This window comes from Nerophis lumbriciformis, linkage group LG13 (assembly GCF_033978685.3).
Source record: "Nerophis lumbriciformis linkage group LG13, RoL_Nlum_v2.1, whole genome shotgun sequence".
Classification (NCBI taxonomy): domain Eukaryota; kingdom Metazoa; phylum Chordata; class Actinopteri; order Syngnathiformes; family Syngnathidae; genus Nerophis; species Nerophis lumbriciformis.
This window is the reverse complement of record NC_084560.2, coordinates 11,797,921-11,816,473: the sequence shown is the minus strand read 5'-3', so window position 1 is coordinate 11,816,473 and position 18,553 is coordinate 11,797,921.

Below are 18,553 nucleotides of genomic sequence, written 5' to 3'. Positions count from 1 at the left end.
TTGTAATTCATGACCTCTCTGCTGAAGCCACTTTGAGTTCTTTTGTTGTCCCATATTACTTTCTCCAAGTGTCACCCGTTCAACAACAAGGGGATACCCACGTTTATTAGGGGTCGTCCTGAGGGGAAACCAGAGGGGATTGAACGCCTGACTGACTTTCCCCTAAGATGCTGGTTATGGCGGACAAGATTTGGTGTACTTCCCTTTACTACCCTCCATTCTTTCTTCGGGTTGACTTAGAGTGACCCTGGGTCAGAAAAGGAAGGTCAAGGGTGACCCTTGCGGCCATCGGGGTAAAAGTTCAAAACCGTAAAAATCTAAAAAGCATCAAGCTGATCACACACTGAAATGTCTCGTAGGTAAAACCTTCATATATTAGTTATATTATTTATGATCACTACACCTCATTGAATTTGGATATTGGTGCAGCGTTCTTCTTGAGTATTCCAGGGATGTATATATATATACTGTACAACCCTACTTTGAATACACTTTAATGAGAAGGACCATTTTGGGACCGAAGGGTAAAACGTGTAGATTAAAAAAAAAAAAAAAAGCTCAGTGAACAAAATTAGGGTTGTGGTATTTATAGCAAAAATGTAATCGGATTGCACTGGCTTTCATCTGAAATCTCCGATTAAGCCCCGGTACAGCAAAGCTGGACAGTCCTTCAATAGGCGCAGAAGTTGTGATTGTATTTTATTGAAGCCATATACAGAAGCTAAACATGGTTGGTTATAGGCTGCTAGGAGCTAGCAGCTACACAACACCTACACACAATAGCACACAATTACATATGTAATAGGTGTTTCAATTAAACAATATTTTGCAGTCTAAAACGCAACATTTGTCAATATAAACAAGTATCAATGAATTATAGTTGATAGATGTAAAGTCTCCAAAGCAGAAGAAGTGTATTACAAAGTATCCAGTAACAAACGTGTCTGCATCACTCAACTTACTGCGTCATAATCTTACCATAATTGATTTTTGTGGCCACTAGGTGTCACAAAAATAACAATTATAATTTAACTTCATCGTTAAGGGGGCATAAGTCCATTCCGGATCATTAATGATAAATAGGTAAGTGTTTTTCATACCTACCATTGTTCTCTGTTTGAGTAATTTCACTTGCAGTGTTTCCCACACATTCATTTATTTGTGGCGGCCCGCCATGAAAGAATTACGTCCGCCACAAATGGATTTTTCGGCTTTTGACTCGCTCGACCGCTCATAAAAGCAATGGGACTCTGTCTGTGAATGTACCTTGTAGTTACAACTCCGGTGCAGTAGGTGGCGGTAGCCTACTATGCATTGTAACTCCGCCAATAGCACTTAATTCACCTGGTGGGCCAGAAGAAGAAGACGAAGACGAAGACGAAGACGAAGACGAAGACGAAGACGGACGAACGGACGGACGGACGGGATCAAAATACGAGGGTAATATAGGTTATAGGTAGATAGGTTATAGCTGCATCGCTCGCGACTCGTCATATATTTAACGTTAATCTGCGATTTCACCGAGCATTTCACTGACGGTGAGCAGCCTGACACTGCTTCATTAACACCGCCGCTGTTTGACTCGGGGTCCGAGGCAGACGCACGTAATAACAATCACCTGTTTTCATACCGACGAGCTAACGTGTCCAGATTATAACCCTGTTGTCAATAAACACACGTGGAGACGGTGCTTCAGATACTACATTAATACTCAAGCTAAAATGTCCACTGTCCACTGCAGCATGTGAATGCAATGAAAATAATAAAATCTGAGCCAACAGCTGTTAAAATGTTGTCCAGGTTAATGTTTTGGCCATTAAAGGCCCTTCATTTCAAGATTTCAACTGTGATCGGGCTTTAAACAGGTGGCTGACCTGTTCAGATGGGTGTAACTACTACTGGTCAAATAATGTGAAATAGCATTTAATTTTACATGTATGCAATGCCATTTAAATGTAATTATAGATAGTAATAATAATAAATACTGTGTAGTGTTGTAAATAGTCAACGGGAAGGATTTTTAGTAAGATATAAGCCATGAGCACTACACAGCCAGAAAAAAACCTAGGCAGGACAAGTAAAAATATTGGGGCAAGTAGATTTGAGAAGTTGGGCAAGTAGAAAAATTAGGGCGGAGGGAACAGGTGAGACTCAGCAAACACTGAAAAATAAAGCAGGGTCAGATCAGAAATGCACTTTTCTCATGAAAAGGGTCCTAATTTATATTCTTATGTGCCTTATAGAGAGGACTACGACAAAACATAGTGCGACTAGCTCCAGTGCGACCTGTTCAGCAGCAGCAGGAGGAGGAGGAGGAGGAGGTTGACTGACTGTGGCAGGACACCTCTGCCTCTGTTTCACTTTATGTTGCTGGTAAATAATATGGTTGTAGTAGTAGGCTAAAGTTAAATTATTTAGTATTCACTAATTAAAGGGGCAGAGCTTTAAGAGACATGTTAGCTTTTATATTTTATAAGATATATTTTTTGTAAGAACCACAATTAATAAATATATTTCAGTGAATAACTAATTGTTCAAATCTGTATATAAATATGTACATAAAGTATTGTAATTATATTCCAACTCCGCGTTCTTCTTGGTCATCGCCGCCGCCACCCCCCGCCCCCTGACCACACCACCACAAATAGATGCCTGCCCTGTGGGAAACACTGCTTGATCATACTTTTTCTAACATTCCACACTACAAATTAATAAAAGTATGCATGATTAATGCTGATATCGTATCGGATCAATATTGGTATCGGTCACTACTCAAGGCTCCAATGTTGGTATTGTATCGTAAGTCAAAAAGTTGTATTGGGACACCCATAATCAAAATACTCTGAAGGCTGTAATAAGGTCAACCTAAATGTCCCACGATGCACATAATTTTTTGGAAAATATTGCATATACTGTTTTGACACTGGTGGTTCAGAAGTTTTTAGAGGGGAACTGCACTTTTTTTTGGAATTTTGCCTATCTTTTACAATCATTACGAAAGACATTACAACGGATGTATTCTTTTAAAAAAAAACATTCTAACTCCTATATAAAAGTCCGCTTACAAGTCAATGGGAGGTCCTCTAAAAAAACCCTGCCAACTATACTCCATTTACATTACGTGACTTGAATATTACCCAAATATTAGTGATATTATTATTATAAGCACTAACGCAGACAAGTTATTTATAGCGGCGCCGTGATCACAAACTTGTGTGCCAATGTTGATATTCTCGACTGGTCAGCTGCTTCCTCGCCTCGGTGATCATTTATTGTAGATCATAAATCATGCCTCTCACCTTAATAGTAGAAGGCTGAGGACGTACTCCGACATGTTGGTACACTTTGGCTGCCAATTTAGACCCGGTAATGACGAGAACGACACAAAAAGATGCTTGGTTTCACTTCCCTTTTCTTCAAGAGGATTATGAGCCTATTCATCTAAACGGGAATATAACAAGATTCTATCAGTCGGCATCCTAATGATGGCAGACATTGTACAGTAAGTGATGTTTTATTATGTTTGTTGGCTCTCACGAGGCCTGCAATAATCAGTGATGTTAAAAAAAGCAAACATTCTGATGCGTTTTTGAAATGCTTAAAATGACCAAAATACGTAAATATTAGAGATGTCCGATAATGGCTTTTTTGCCGATATCCGATATTCCGATATTGTCCAACTCTTAATTACCGGTTCCGATATCAACCGATACCGATATATACGGTCGTGGAATTAACACATTATTATGCCTAATTTTGTTGTGATGCCTCGCTGGATGCATTAAACAATGTAACAGAGTTTTCCAAAATAAGAGAACAACTTCAACTCAAGTTATGGAAAAAAGTGCCAACATGGCATTTTTTTTAACATGCCTCAAAACAGCAGCTTAGAATTTGGGACATGCTCTCCCTGAGCTAATCCTGATACCCACTACAACTATGGGAAATACTATACTTTGACTTTCACAAAGTGCATTATTTTTTCTTTTTTCTAAACATGCCTCAAAACAACAGCTACAAAAACAATGAAGGCACACAGCTTCAGTCCAGAGTATACTAGAGTAATAAAGTAAACAATAACATAGTCCTCCTTTAGTGCAAGATTGCCTGGCATACTGTATAACAGGGAATTATAAACTGGGCTCAATCTGCCCTGCTCTAACGTATTTGTATGAGTAACAAAAATGTGCTGCAAGCTAGTGGTGAGTACTTGAAGTGGCCTACCAGTCAGTCAGAGCTTCTGAAATGCTGCGTTGAGACAGGGCACCTCCGTTCACTGCAAGCTGCAAAGTGTGCGCCATGCAAGGCAGACTAGCCACACCAAACTCCACCGTAGTTTTTGCCATACTGCGTGTGTTGTCCCTGACCACAACGTGAGCTTTCGCCCTGGGGTGGTTTTTGTTGTATTTTTGTTTTTTCTCGGCGGAGTCTTTAAGCGACAACTGTGTGGTACTACTTTTTTCGGTCTTTGCTTTTCATCCATCTTCCGCTTGTATTCATCGTGTATCTCTTTATGATTCTTGAAGAGGTGGGAGATCAAATTGCTCGTATTAAAGGAAGACGTCTCGGTTCCTCCTCGCATAACCAACTTTTTGCAGTCATTGCAAATTGCCAGTTTTTTATCCGTCAGACACACTTTAAAATAATCCCAAACCATACACATTAGAGATGCGCGGATAGGCAATTATTTCATCCGCAACCGCATCACAAAAGTCGTCAACCATCCGCCATCCACCCGAACTAACATTTAATCAAAACCGCACCCGCCCGCCATCCGCCACCCGCCCGTTGTTATATATCTAATATAGACGATGCAAGGCATTAGTGAGGTTATAAAGCTTTCGCCTGTTAAAGAAAGGAGACTGATCCAATGCAGCAGAGACATTCAATGCGTGCCACGCTGTCACGGCCCAGACGCACACCAGTGCGCAATCATCTGGGAGCCACGCTGAGCGCAGCTCCAAGCGCGCTCGCGCCACTCAAACTGCTGCAGGCAGCTGCGTTCTATCTTGTTTTAACATCCTGTGGCACTCTTCTGGGATCACGGCGGACGAAACTGCTCATGCTCAGGGTGTTTGTGGAGATTCGGGGTTTTGCACAAATGTGATGCACCATGTTAGATGTCCCGGTTTTGTGACTGTCGTAGACATAAACAGCGTCGCAGCTCTTGCAAATCACGTAGCCAGCATTACTATCATCCTGATTTACAACCTCATAAAAACGAGTCCACGCTGAACTTTTCTGGCCTTTTTTTCCCTGGTCTTTAGTATTCCCTTTTTTAGTTTGTCGCGTACCACGTTTGCTGCCGGCGTTGCCATCTCTTTTTTTTTTCTTCTTCTATTGTGGCGTGCTGCAGGTGCCTGATGATAAATAATTGCCTGTTTCAAAGAGTGCTGCTCGTTTTTCGTATGTGGGTAACAACATTTAACTATGTATATATATTTTCGAACTGGTTTAACTGCCACCCGCCTGAATCTATTCAAAATCTAATTTTTTTTTATTTCAACCGCCCGACCCGACCCGCGGATAAAATCTTTTTTTTTTTTATTTCAACCGCCCGACCCGCGGATAATCCGCGGACTCCGCAGTTGTGTCCGCAAACCGCGCATCTCTAATAGACATGGTGTCGTTAGTCCAGGGGTGGGCAATTAATTTTTACCGGGGGCCGCATGAGCAACCCGAGCACTGCTGGAGGGCCACACCGACAATATTTCAGTTAAATTTTGCTCCAATTATTTTTGATATACTGTAAGATACATAATAATAATAATATTTTCATTTAACCTAACTTATCTTTATACAAAAGCAGATGACTTTTGATGGTTTTATTTTTAACACTTTCTTACACAACACTTCCTGATGTATAATACAATGCAATAATGTCAATTTCTGTCACTTTATCCTGCATCCTCTTTGTTGTGAACGTATCACGCCTGTAAGGTGATTGGAGAAGAAGGAGGAAGCGTTGCTTTTGGGGAAATGAGGAGTGAGGATAGACGTGCGTGTGGAAAGAACGAGATAAGTTGAGCTGTGTTAGTATAGGTTGCTCAATAAAAGTTTAAAAAGAGCGTCAGACTTGGTGTGCACTTCTTCTGGACGCTACAATTGGTGTCAGAAGTGGGATGAAATGCCTCCCAGTTCGCCTTGCCATCAAACCTGGTAGTCTCCATTGAGGGCGGAATTCCCCCATGCCAAGCAGCGCGCGCTGCACCTGTAGAGCTGTCTCTCTCCTCCCTCCCTCTCTTTCTCTCTCTTTCTCTCCCTCTCTCTCTCTCTTTGCGGCGAGCTCCTAGGGCAGGGGTCGGCAACCTTTACCAGTCAAAGAGCCATTTTGACCAGTTTCACAAATTATAGAAAACAATGGGAGCCGCAAACATTTTTTGAAATTTTAAATGAAATAACACTGCATACAACTTTTTTTTGTTTGTTTTGTGCTATGTATAAACCAGGGGTCTCAGACACGCTGCCTTTATGTGGAATTTGAAAGCTAGTGCGGCACACGGGTTTTCAATGAATGGCGCTTGTCAGCGTCATGCGTGCCGTGTCCCGGGAGGTTTTCGGGAGAGGCGCTGAATTTCGGGAGTCTCCCGAAAAATCCGGGAGGGTTGGCAAGTATGGTATAGGGATCTATTCCACAACATAGTTAGATTTTTTTGTTCATATCTGCTTTTTGCAGGAAGATCTAGGCCCCTTGTGTACTCATATAGTTCGCGCGCTGCTTGCTGTACGACAGCCGTCTTAGTTTGGTCGACCACCACTGATTTTCACTTCTGTGACAGAATACAAGCAAAAGTCTGGTTCAATGGGTAGGTCTGAAATTGATCAATTGAGATTTGAACAATTGAAAGTGACCGAAATAAGTTAGATATTTTATGACATTGTATAAGAAGAAATCCAACTTTAGAATACTGCATACTTGCCAACCTTGAGACCTCCGATTTCGGGAGGTGGGGGGTGGGGGCGTGGTCGGGGGTGGGGCAGGGCGTGGTTGGGGGCGTGGTTAAGAGGGGAGGAGTATATTGACAACTAGAATTCACCAAGTCAAGTATTTCATATATATATATATATATATATATATATATATATATATATATATATATATATATATATATATATATATATATATATATATATATATATATATGTGTGTATATATCCTGAAAATATGCAAATAAAACTGTGTTTAGATAATTGATACTTCAAACTTGCATAAATAAATATTAAGGAATATAACATAACTTGGCTTCTGAGAGCTTCAAAATGTAATGAATAAAATGCTAAAGTTGTTGATAAACAAGCAATTATTTTAATAATTAAATATGGTCATTTTAAATGAATTATTATGATAATTTAAAATTAAATTAATTATTTCAAATATGTTTATTTTAATGTATAATTCTATGGCTGGATGTAATAAGGAGTCAGAAAAAATACAAATAAAAATACAATTAATTTTGATGTTTTTAGCAAAATATAGTAAAAAGTTATTTAGTTATTTTTTTTTTAAAATTAATAAATATATTTATTTTTAGGTAAGATAAACATAATAATACAATTTATCTCTAGTCTGGATGATTTATTTCTTGTCACCCTGTTGTCCTCCCGTCCTGAAAAAAGGCTGTCCTCACTCAGGTCCGCATGGAGCTGGAGGGGGCGTGGCCTCCAGCCCCGGCTGAAAATCGGGAGATTTTCGGGAGAATATTTGTCCCGGGAGGTTTACGGGAGAGGCGCTGAATTTCGGGAGTCTCCCGGAAAATTCGGGAGGGTTGGCAAGTATGAAATACTGCATATTTTGTGTTAAAATACGATCAGAGATTAAAAAAAATAAAAAATTAAAAAGGCCATAACAGAAAGGTGTGTTTGATTAGTTATTAGGTGTGATGGTTTTGAAAAGATTTAATGAAGTTACTGGACTTGAAAAAAAAGATTGTTCACTTTTATGAAAGGGACCATTTGGGGCCAAATTAGGTAAAATGTGTATCTCTTATTGTCATTTAAAAAAATTAAGATGTTGATTGGGGCGGTATAGCTCGGTTGGTAGAGCTATACCAGCAACTTGAGGGTTCCAGGTTTGATGCCCGCTTCCACCATCCTAGTCACTGCCGTTGTGTCCTTGGGCAAGACACTTTACCCACCTGCTCCCAGTGTCACCTACACTGGTTTAAATGTATACTTAGTAGAGATGCGCGGTTTGCGGACACAACCGCGGAGTCCGCGGATTATCCGCGGGTTGGGCGGTTGAAATAAAAAAAAATTAGATTTTATCCGCGGGTCGGCTCGGGCGGTTGAAATAAAAAAAAATTAGATTTTAAATAGATTCAGGCGGGTGGCAGTTAAACCAATTCGGAAATATATATACACAGTTAAATGTTGTTACCCACATACGAAAAATGAGCAGGCACCTGCAGCATGCCACAACAGAAGAAGGAAAAAAAAAGAGATGTCAACGCCGGCAGCAAACGTGCTACGCGACAAACTAAAAAAGGGAATACTAAAGACCAGGGGAAAAAAAGGCCAGAAAAGTTCAGCGTGGACTCGTTTTTATGAGGTTGTAAATCAGGATGATAGTAATGCTGGCTACGTGATTTGCAAGAGCTGCGACGCTGTTTATGTCTACGACAGTCACAAAACCGGGACATCTAACATGGTGCATCACATTTGTGCAAAACCCCGAATCTCCACAAACACCCTGAGCATGAGCAGTTTCGTCCGCCGTGATCCCAGAAGAGTGCCACAGGATGTTAAAACAAGGCTTACAGATGCATGTGTGAACGCAGCTGCCTGCAGCAGTTTGAGTGGCGCGAGCGCGCTTGGAGGTGCGCTCAGCGCGGCTCCCAGATGATTGCGCACTTGTGTGCGTCTGGGCCGTGACAGCGTGGCACGCATTGAATGTCTCTGCTATATTGGATCAGTCTCCTTTCTTTAACAGGCAAAAGCTTTATAACCTCACTAATGCCTTGCATCGTCTATATTAGATATATAACAACGGGCGGGTGGCGGATGGCGGGCGGGTGCAGTTTTGATTAAATGTTAGTTTGGGTGGATGGCGGATGGTTGACGACTTTTGTGATGCGGTTGCGGATGAAATAATTGCCTATCCGCGCATCTCTAATACTTAGATATTGGGTTTCACTATGTAAAGCGCTTTGAGTCACTAGAGAAAAGCGCTATATAAATGTAATTCACTTCACCTTACATGGTATATATTTGACAGAATCATCATGATTTTAGTTTAAGTTCCACACTGGAACTCTGAGAGCATGCACGGCTAACTCCCCGTCTTTACTCCTGTTTGCACTGTAAATTCCACCATTGCCTCATGGTGAACAAGGATGGCGTAAAAGAATGTGGACAAACTCAAATGTCGTAAACTGAGACATGTGATGAGCGTCAGCGCTTTCATTGGTGATGAGTTGCTGCGGCGATAACCCAGTTATCTCCATTTTTACAACTGTAAAATGCTAACTCTGCCTTTTCGGACAAATCTTTAAAGTTTCCACGCTGCGTGGAATTTTTGAGCACGTTTGAATGTTTCACAAAAGTAAAAACACGCCAAAGTTTGAAGAAAATTGTCTTTGGAAAGTTGGTCACCGGGGGCAACAGATAAAGATGCGGTGCCGATTGCTGTGTAAATGACATAACAGCAGAGTGAATGAACACTTTATAGAGTGTTTACTTTATAGTCATTGATTACATGCATTCCTGACAATTTAGGCTTGGTGCTTATTTAAGTGCAGTTTGCTTAGCATTCACACTGGTATTTTTGTCAAAGTAAAGTTAAGTAACTACTTGGTTGAACAGATTGTGTAACATTATCTTAAATAATGCCAATAAACCAAAATGCCATTTGCTGGTGTAAATATGTTATTTCTATATTCTGCTATTCTATATTTAATCAACAGATTCTAAAATATACAGTACCTTTGAACAGCTTTTTGTGAATTCTTACCAACATTCTGGTCCACTGAGTTGAATATGTAGGGTATGTATTATATTCTACTATATTTACCATCTTAGATTTCACAAAAAGCTTTTAAAATATACTTTTAAAGAGCTTTCATAACATTTCACGATATGTAAATCAAACATTCCAAACCAAAATATGCCGTCCACTGGGTTGACAGTATAGGTTATTTTCATATTTGACCAAAAAGCTTCTAAAATATATTTTTAAAGAGCTGTGGAGACATTATGTAAAGTAACTTAAATACATAGGTTATTTTTGTATTTTGCTATACTTCCCTTTCTAGATTTCATGCAAAGCTTCTAAAATATACTATCAAGAAGCTTTCGGGACTCCACTCTAAAATTCCCATCCGCTACAATACATAGATATTTTTGTATTCTTCTATATCAGGGGTGCTCATTACGTCGATCCCGAGCTACCGGTCGATCGTGGAGGGTGTGTCAGTCGATCACCAGCCAGGCATTAAAAAAATAGTCCTAAAAATGAGCCATCATAAATCTTCACTATGACGTCACTTTCGTCACTTGATTGACATTCACGGCACCCGAGGGTCTTCTGAGCTGACGCTGGCTGCTACCAGCTCAGTAAAAGTACCGACTGGAAGGCGAGAAACACTTTATTTCAACAGACTCTGGCGCCGTACCTGTCGTCAAAACTCCAAAGACCGACTGCACAGTTGCACAGTTGCGCTAACAAAATAGGAGTCTCAGAAAGCTGGCGTGCACAAGCCAGCAAGCTACGGAGTTTGCCGACAATGTATTTCTTGTAAGGTGTATACAAAAGAGTACGGAAGCTGGACAAATAAGATGCCAAAAACCAACCACTTTCATGTGGTATTGAACAGAAAGGAGGACTTTTTTTCTCCTCCATTCGAAAATGCGGACGTATCAGCACCACTGTCCAATCAATGCAAGTCATCAGAATCAGGTAATACACCAACTTATATTCTTGTCTTCATGAAAGAAAGGTATCATATGTGTTAAACATGCTTGTATTATCTTTAAACACCTTTAACTTGTTAACAATATTAACTATATGTGTTAAACCTGCTTGTATTATCTTTAAACACCTTTAAGTTGTTAACAATATTAACTATATGTATTAAACATTCTTGTAATATCATTAAACACCTTTAATTTATTAACAATATTAACTATGTGCTAAACATGCTTGTATTATCATCAAACACCTTTATTTTGTTAACAATATTAACTATATGTGTTAAACATGCTTGCATTATCTTTAAACACATTTAACTTGTTAACAATATTAACTACCGGTATATGTATTAAACATACTTGTATTATCATTAAACACCTTTAATTTTTTAACAATATTAACTATGTGTTAAACATGCTTGCATTATCATTAAACACCTTTAACTTGTTAACAAAAACATATATTTCATAAATAAGTAAATATAAATCATATATATGAATGAGGTAGATCCCCACGACTTGATCAATTGAAAAGTAGCTCGTCTGCAGAAAAAGTGTGAGCACCCCTGTGCTATATTCACAAGCTTAGATTTCATAAAAAGATTCTCCAATATACTTTTAAAGAGCACCATCACGGGGCGAGGGCAGAGACAGCACTTCTTGCGCATAATTGTCATTTCTGCATGTGTTTTGCTGTCATTTTCACCTATTGGTCTGTGTAGCGTTGATAGCTGAGCTCAAATTAATCGAACCACACAAGTGGACCAACGCTCAACTCACAAGTGGTCTCGGTCTGCTTGTTTGATGCACATCAGGTTTCAGACGGGCGCGTTCAGGCAAACAAACCGCACTAGCAAAGTTGATTTCACTGGAAACAAGACAAATGTGACATGTGGATTGGAGCATTAACTACATTTACAATATAAATGGAGTTATCTTTGTGGCCAAATTCTGCCTCTCAAGTGGCACAAAACGTCAGAGTTTTAACTGTGGTCATGGGTGATGTCAGTACAGTACATCCCACAAGAACTCATTAAAGCTTTGCTTTTTGTGGCTATTTTGCGACACCCCTTCCAAAGGTATGAGCTGCTTCAATAAGTGGGTGCTCTTCTTTTTACACCTGCATGACAAATACCGTAAATGCTCCAATTAACGCCTCTATTCAAATGACAGCAGTCTCCTATAGTCGCCAGGTGCGTAGTCAACAGAAGGGGTCTCTAATTTGGTAAAAAAAAACCTTTGGCATTACAAGAAATGGCTGTAGGCAATCTCCTGATAAAGTTTTTGACGTATCACAAAGGGTCTGCATCGGTGCAGTTTTATCTATGTCTGTATGAGCTTTACAATATTGGTTGCTACTAAGGATGTGAATCTTACAACTCGTGATTTGATTCAGGTCCGATTCGTAGGGTGACGGTTCGATTCGAAATTGATTTCTTAATTCAACATGATTTTCGATTTCAACCGATTGTGGCAATATTTGTTTGGAATAAGAATGTTACCAACAAAACATGTTATGAGTTACAAAAGCTCCTCTTTGCTGCTGACTTATGTTTTATAAGACTTAGGTAGGGTATATTTAAAAAAAATTAGTCTTAAAAAACACCATAATGACTGATGGCCTAAAAAAATATCTAAAGCAAAAAGCAAATTTACATGGCTAAGAAAACGTCTTTTGAAAAATGTATCATTACAAAAAATACAATGGACTTAAAAACATACTTGCCAACCTTGAGACCTCCGATTTCGGGAGGTGGAGGGTGGGGGGCGTGGTCGGGGGTGGGGCGGGGCGTGGTTGGGGGCGTGGTTAAGAGGGGAGGAGTATATTGACAGCTAGAATTCACCAAGTCAAGTATTTAATATATATATATATATACATCCTGAAAATATGCAAACAAAACTGTGTTTAGATAATTGATACTTCAAACTTGCATAAATAAATGTTAAGGAATATAACATAACTTGGCTTCTGAGAGCTTCAAAATGTAATGAATAAAATGCTAAAGTTGTTGATAAACAAGCAATTATTTTAATAATTAAATATGGTCATTTTAAATGAATTAACATGATAATTTAAAATTAATTATTTCAAATATGTTTATTTTAATGTATAATTCTATGGCTGGATAAGGAGTCAGAAAAAATACAAATAAAAATACAATTAATTTTGATGTTTTTAGCAAAATATAGTAAAAATGTATTTAGTTATTTAAAAAAAAATTAATAAATATATTTATTTTTAGGTAAGATAAACATAATAATACAATTTGTCTCTAGTCTGGATGATTTAGTTCTTGTCACCCTGTTGTCCTCCCGTCAAAAAAGGCTGTCCTCACTCAGGTCCTCATGGAGCTGGAGGGGGCGTGGCCTCCAGCTCCGGCTGAAAATCGGGAGATTTTCGGGAGAATATTTGTCCCGGGAGGTTTTCGGGAGAGGCGCTGAATTTCGGGAGTCTCCCGGAAAATTCGGGAGGGTTGGCAAGTATGCTTAAAAATGTCTTCAAAAATTGATTCTTAAAAAATAATACAAAATAGATGGCCTAAAAAACATGTTTTTTAAAAAAAGGAATCCTAAAAAATCTAAAATATTTTGATGGCCTAAAAATTGTATTTAAAAAAATGTATTCTTAAAAATATTACATTCTATACATTTAAATCCATTATTTATTAATATATTTGATTTTCTATTATTTTAAAATTCTTGAAAATTCATGATCGGTTCAAATAAGAACCGTGGTTTGGATGTGAATCCATTTTTTCAGCGCCCCTACTTGCTACGCCGGAATGTTGTTTTCAATTAACTCATTAATGCTGATTGAGCAGGTGGCGCCCTACAGCTAAAACAACATTGGTTCTGTTGCTGCTGTATAGAAGGAAAGCTCTACGGTCATGTAGAGGATCAGTGGCGGCTACTGGTCTTTCAAGTAGGGGAAGCTCCTTTTCAGTGCCCCTCTAAACACAAGTACATTCTGTAATAAAATATAAGATATTTGGTTCGTTCCACCAAAGTAACTTTCCCATGTACTCTGGTAAATAAAGTACCACCCCGCGTTTCCACCAAAAATTACCCGGGTAAATAAAGTTCCACAAGAACTATTTTAGTTCCTAGTAGCGAGGTGGTACTTTGAAAAGTTCCGGCAGGAACTTCCGAGGGGTGAGCTTTGCTGTCCAATGCTGATTGGTTGAACCCAGTTGAGACGTTCCTTAAACTTTGTAGTCGATATTTTAGCCGCCATTGGAGTACGCGAGACGACTTGATTATTTCTTATTTCTTGTCTATTTCCATGACAAGAGGCTTGACAATAGAAGCAAAAGGAACATTTGACTTGCAGGAATGTTTGTGGGGCATCTGTGTGCTGAAGAACACTTATTAGTGGAACTATCTTACTATGTTTTTACTCAGCCGAAGTCTTTAAAGTAGTTTGCTGTTTGATGCTGTTTAGTAATTTTTACAAACTTTAATTCAATACGCAAAGCTATGAGAAGTGGACAGACTCTTTTAAACATATTTACAGAGGAATATAAAGTATTCAGTTGGAATTCATCATCAGGACATCAGCCTAGAAATGTACCTAAGAATACTGTACCTCTCATCCATTCGTCATCAGCCGGATTTGTATAAACTAACCTGGACTGTGAAATGTGGTGGAAAGACAAACCACAAGTCTACAGGAAACAATAGTTCCTGGAACTTTTGGTGAAAAACGGCCGATAAAAATGCAAGATTTTACAAACAAAACTCCACTTAGAGCAGGGGTGCTCATTACGTCGATCGCGAGCTACCGGTCGATCGTGGAGGGTGTGTCAGTCAATCACCAGCCAGGCATTAAAAAAATAGTCCTAAAAATAAGCGATCATAAATCTTCACGATGACGTCACTTTCGTCACTTGATTGACATTCACGGCACCCGAGGGTCTTCTGAGATGACGCTGGCTGCTACCAGCTCAGTAAAAGTACCGACTGGAAGGCGAGAAACACTTTATTTCAACAGACTCTGGCGCCGTACCTGTCGTCAAAACTCCAAAGACCGACTGCACAGTTGCACAATAAAAGCGCTTCTTCATCCTGCCTGCGCTACCAAAATAAGAGTCTCAGAAAGCTGGCGTGCACAAGCTAGCAAGCTGCGGAGTTTGCCAACAATGTATTTCTTGTAAAGTGTATACAAAGGAGTACGGAAGCTGGAAAAATAAGATGCCAAAAACCAACCACTTTCATGTGGTATTGGACAGAAAGGAGGACTTTTTTTCTCCTCCATTCGAAAATGCGAACCCACTGTCTGATTCCAATCATTGCAAGTCATCAGAATCAGGTAATACACCAACTTATATTCTTGTCTTCATGATAGAAAGGAATCTATATGTGTTAAACATGCTTGTATTATCTTTAAACACTTTTAACTTATTACCAATATTAACTATATGTGTTAAACATGCTTGTATTATCATTAAACACCTTTAACTTGTTAACAATATTAACTATATGTGTTAAACATGCTTGTATTATCTTTAAACACATTTAACTTGTTAACAATATTAATTATATGTGTTAAACATGCTTGTATTATCTTTAAACACCTTTAACTTATTACCAATATTGACTGTAAGTGTTAAACATGCTTGTATTATCTTTAAACACCTTTAACTTGTTAACAATATTAACTATGTGTTAAACATTCTTGTATTATCATTAAACACCTTTAATTTATTAACAATATTAACTATATGTGTTAAACATGCTTGCATTATCATTAAACATCTTTAACTTGTTAACAATATTAACTATATGTATTAAACATACTTGTATTTTCATTAAACACCTTTAATTTATTAACAATATTAACTATGTGTGTTAAACATGCTTGTATTATCATTAAACACCTTTAACTTGTTAACAAAAACATATGTTTCATAAATAAGTAAATATAAATTATACATATGAATGAGGTAGATCCCCACGACTTGATCAATTGAAAAGTAGCTCGCCTGCAGAAAAAGTGTGAGCACCACTGACTTAGAGGATTGTAAGACAGTAAAACTTGAAAAATGATCTGGCAATGGTTTCTATTTCAAATTTGCTCATTTAGCTGTCAAATAAAAAGGGATTCAGCCTCAGACAGATCAGCCAATCATCATGCGGAAGCTCAGCGTCCAGGCCAGCCAAGACCAGGACCACTTTCAGAGATGCTCGGCGGGACAAAGCCGAGCATTTATCCAATGGCTGTCTCGTTTGACTGCAATAGAACAACCCACTCTATGCTCCCCCATTGAAGTCAATGGATGCTCAGCCTGAACACTGTTTAACACAGTTCTTCTCAATTATTTTCTGTCATGGTCGTCCGAGAAAGAAGACTTTTCCCGCCCTAAATAGCCTCATTTGTCTATAACATTTTCAAAGGTACACCTTTACATAACACTGTATCCTTAGTAACATTAAATAAAACAAAAACAAAAACGAAATATAGATCAACTTCCAACAAACAATAGCTTTATTAATATTATTTTTAGTCTTTAAAAGAAAATATTTGAAATGCTTAAATTTGCCTGAAAGAAAATTACAAAAAAATCCTTATTTAAAATGAATACATTTTTGGACCGACTTGAGCCATTTGATACTGAAAAATAAAATAAAATACATTTAATAGATAATGATACATTCAAATTAATCAGCAACATTAACTCAGGAGGACACTATATAAAACATTTTAACCTACACAACAAAAATTAATAAAATGATTTGTGCTGATTGCTTTTATAAATAAGGAGGAAGTCAGGATTATTGGCTACAATGAGCATGTTTTGGTGCACAGCTTTTTGAAGCATGGTTTGAAGCATAATACTGCACGATATTGATAAAGCATGTTTCCTGAGGTCACAGTCAAATTGCGTCACCGGGTTTAATTCATTGTGACGCTAACACAATGAATGAGAAAAAAGTCGCAAAAGTAGCTGATTTTGAAAAAAAATTAATCGCATGATAGCGCATATTTAGTCACTGAAATGTAAAAACAAAAAGTATTTGAGCACCTATTTTAATTTAAGGGAAAGCAGTCTTAGAGCAATCGCCACTATAGAGGATCTTTTACTAACAATTTTGCGGCAGGTCCTTAAAAACAGCAGAGCACCTCTTGTCACGAAAATGATCATTAAAAAGGATTTTAATTTATGACCTCCTCAGTCATAAAATCAGTCTTTAGCTTTAAATACTTCTGGCATATGAAGGGAATTTCTACCTGCAGTAAAATGTTGTTTACATGGGGACTATTTCCCATCATAAGCACAATGAAACATCATTAGTCGCCGTTGTTGCAAGAGTCAACATTTATCCACGGCCTCTAAATGAGTGGTAGCGAGGCCTCCCTCCACTCCTCCATGTTGGCTTTGGACAAGGCTTCACACAGCAGTGTCGTGCCATACATCGCACACATAAGCTTACACATGCCTCTCGTGCAAAGTCTCTTCGTTCCCTGTTAAAAAGCACACATACACACAGTACCCACAATCCCTTGCCTCAATCAACAGACTGTAACATTCCTGCCTCGCACCCGCCCGCCGATGACATCAGCGCGCCGAGAAATGTAAAGGAAATCACACTTTTTAACTACTGCTAACTGTGCCACTCCTACTGGAAGAACGCATGTAGTTTAATATTAGAAAACAAAACAAAACAGACAGTGTTTTAGTGTTTAGTGTAGGGAGCGTCTGACAAAAGGCATCTGTGGCACACTGTGCGTTTCGTTTATTAGGTAGAATATGTTTATAGTACAGGTCCGCTCTGCTCTTTTAATGTCTTTGATGTCTATTGTGTTCTTTGATGTTTCCCTCTTACACACATACTTTATGTGTGCTTTGGCTATGAGGTTTTTTTCCCCTTGGCCTCAGACTGATTTTGTTTTTTGTTTTTTTCTCCCCCATCCCCAGCGTTTACCTGTTTCCCATCTTTTTTGTAAAGGGCGCCGGAAGTTGGCAGACCCGTCAGCGATCATGTTCTGTCTCCCTGTAATGTTTGTCTGATCTTGAATGGGATTGTGCTGAAAAAGTATTTCTGATTCTTGAGTTTGAGTTTGAGTTTATTTCGAACATGCAAGCATACAACATGATACATCACAATCTCCAGTTTCTCTTTTCAACATGTTCGAAAAGGAGTAGGAAGAAGCAGAGCTTATTTAATCCTACCCATTTTCTTTTACATAACAGTTGCTAAAACTTTTGTTCACTTCCTGTTCTCAATTTATTCACAATATACTCCATAAGTAATCACAATAAAAATAAGTAAATAAATAATAATTGGTGAAGTAAGTTACATTTCATATGTTGAGATAAGTAAGATTATTTTGTGAGTGAAAGAATGAAAGAATGGATGAGTTAAATAAATTCAGAATGTTTATCATGGTTCTTCTTCTTTGTACTTTGTAAACACTTTAAGTTTGAAGAGTTTCTTGAAGTGGATCATATTAGTACATTGTTTGATTGCTTTGCTTAATCCATTCCATAATTAAATTCCACATACTGATATACTGAAGGTCTTAAGTGTTGTACATGCATACAAATGTTTAAAATTACATTTCTCCCTAAGATTATATTTCTCCTCTTTTTTTGAGAAGAATTGTTGTATATACTTGGGTAGCAGGTTATAGTTTGCTTTGTGTATA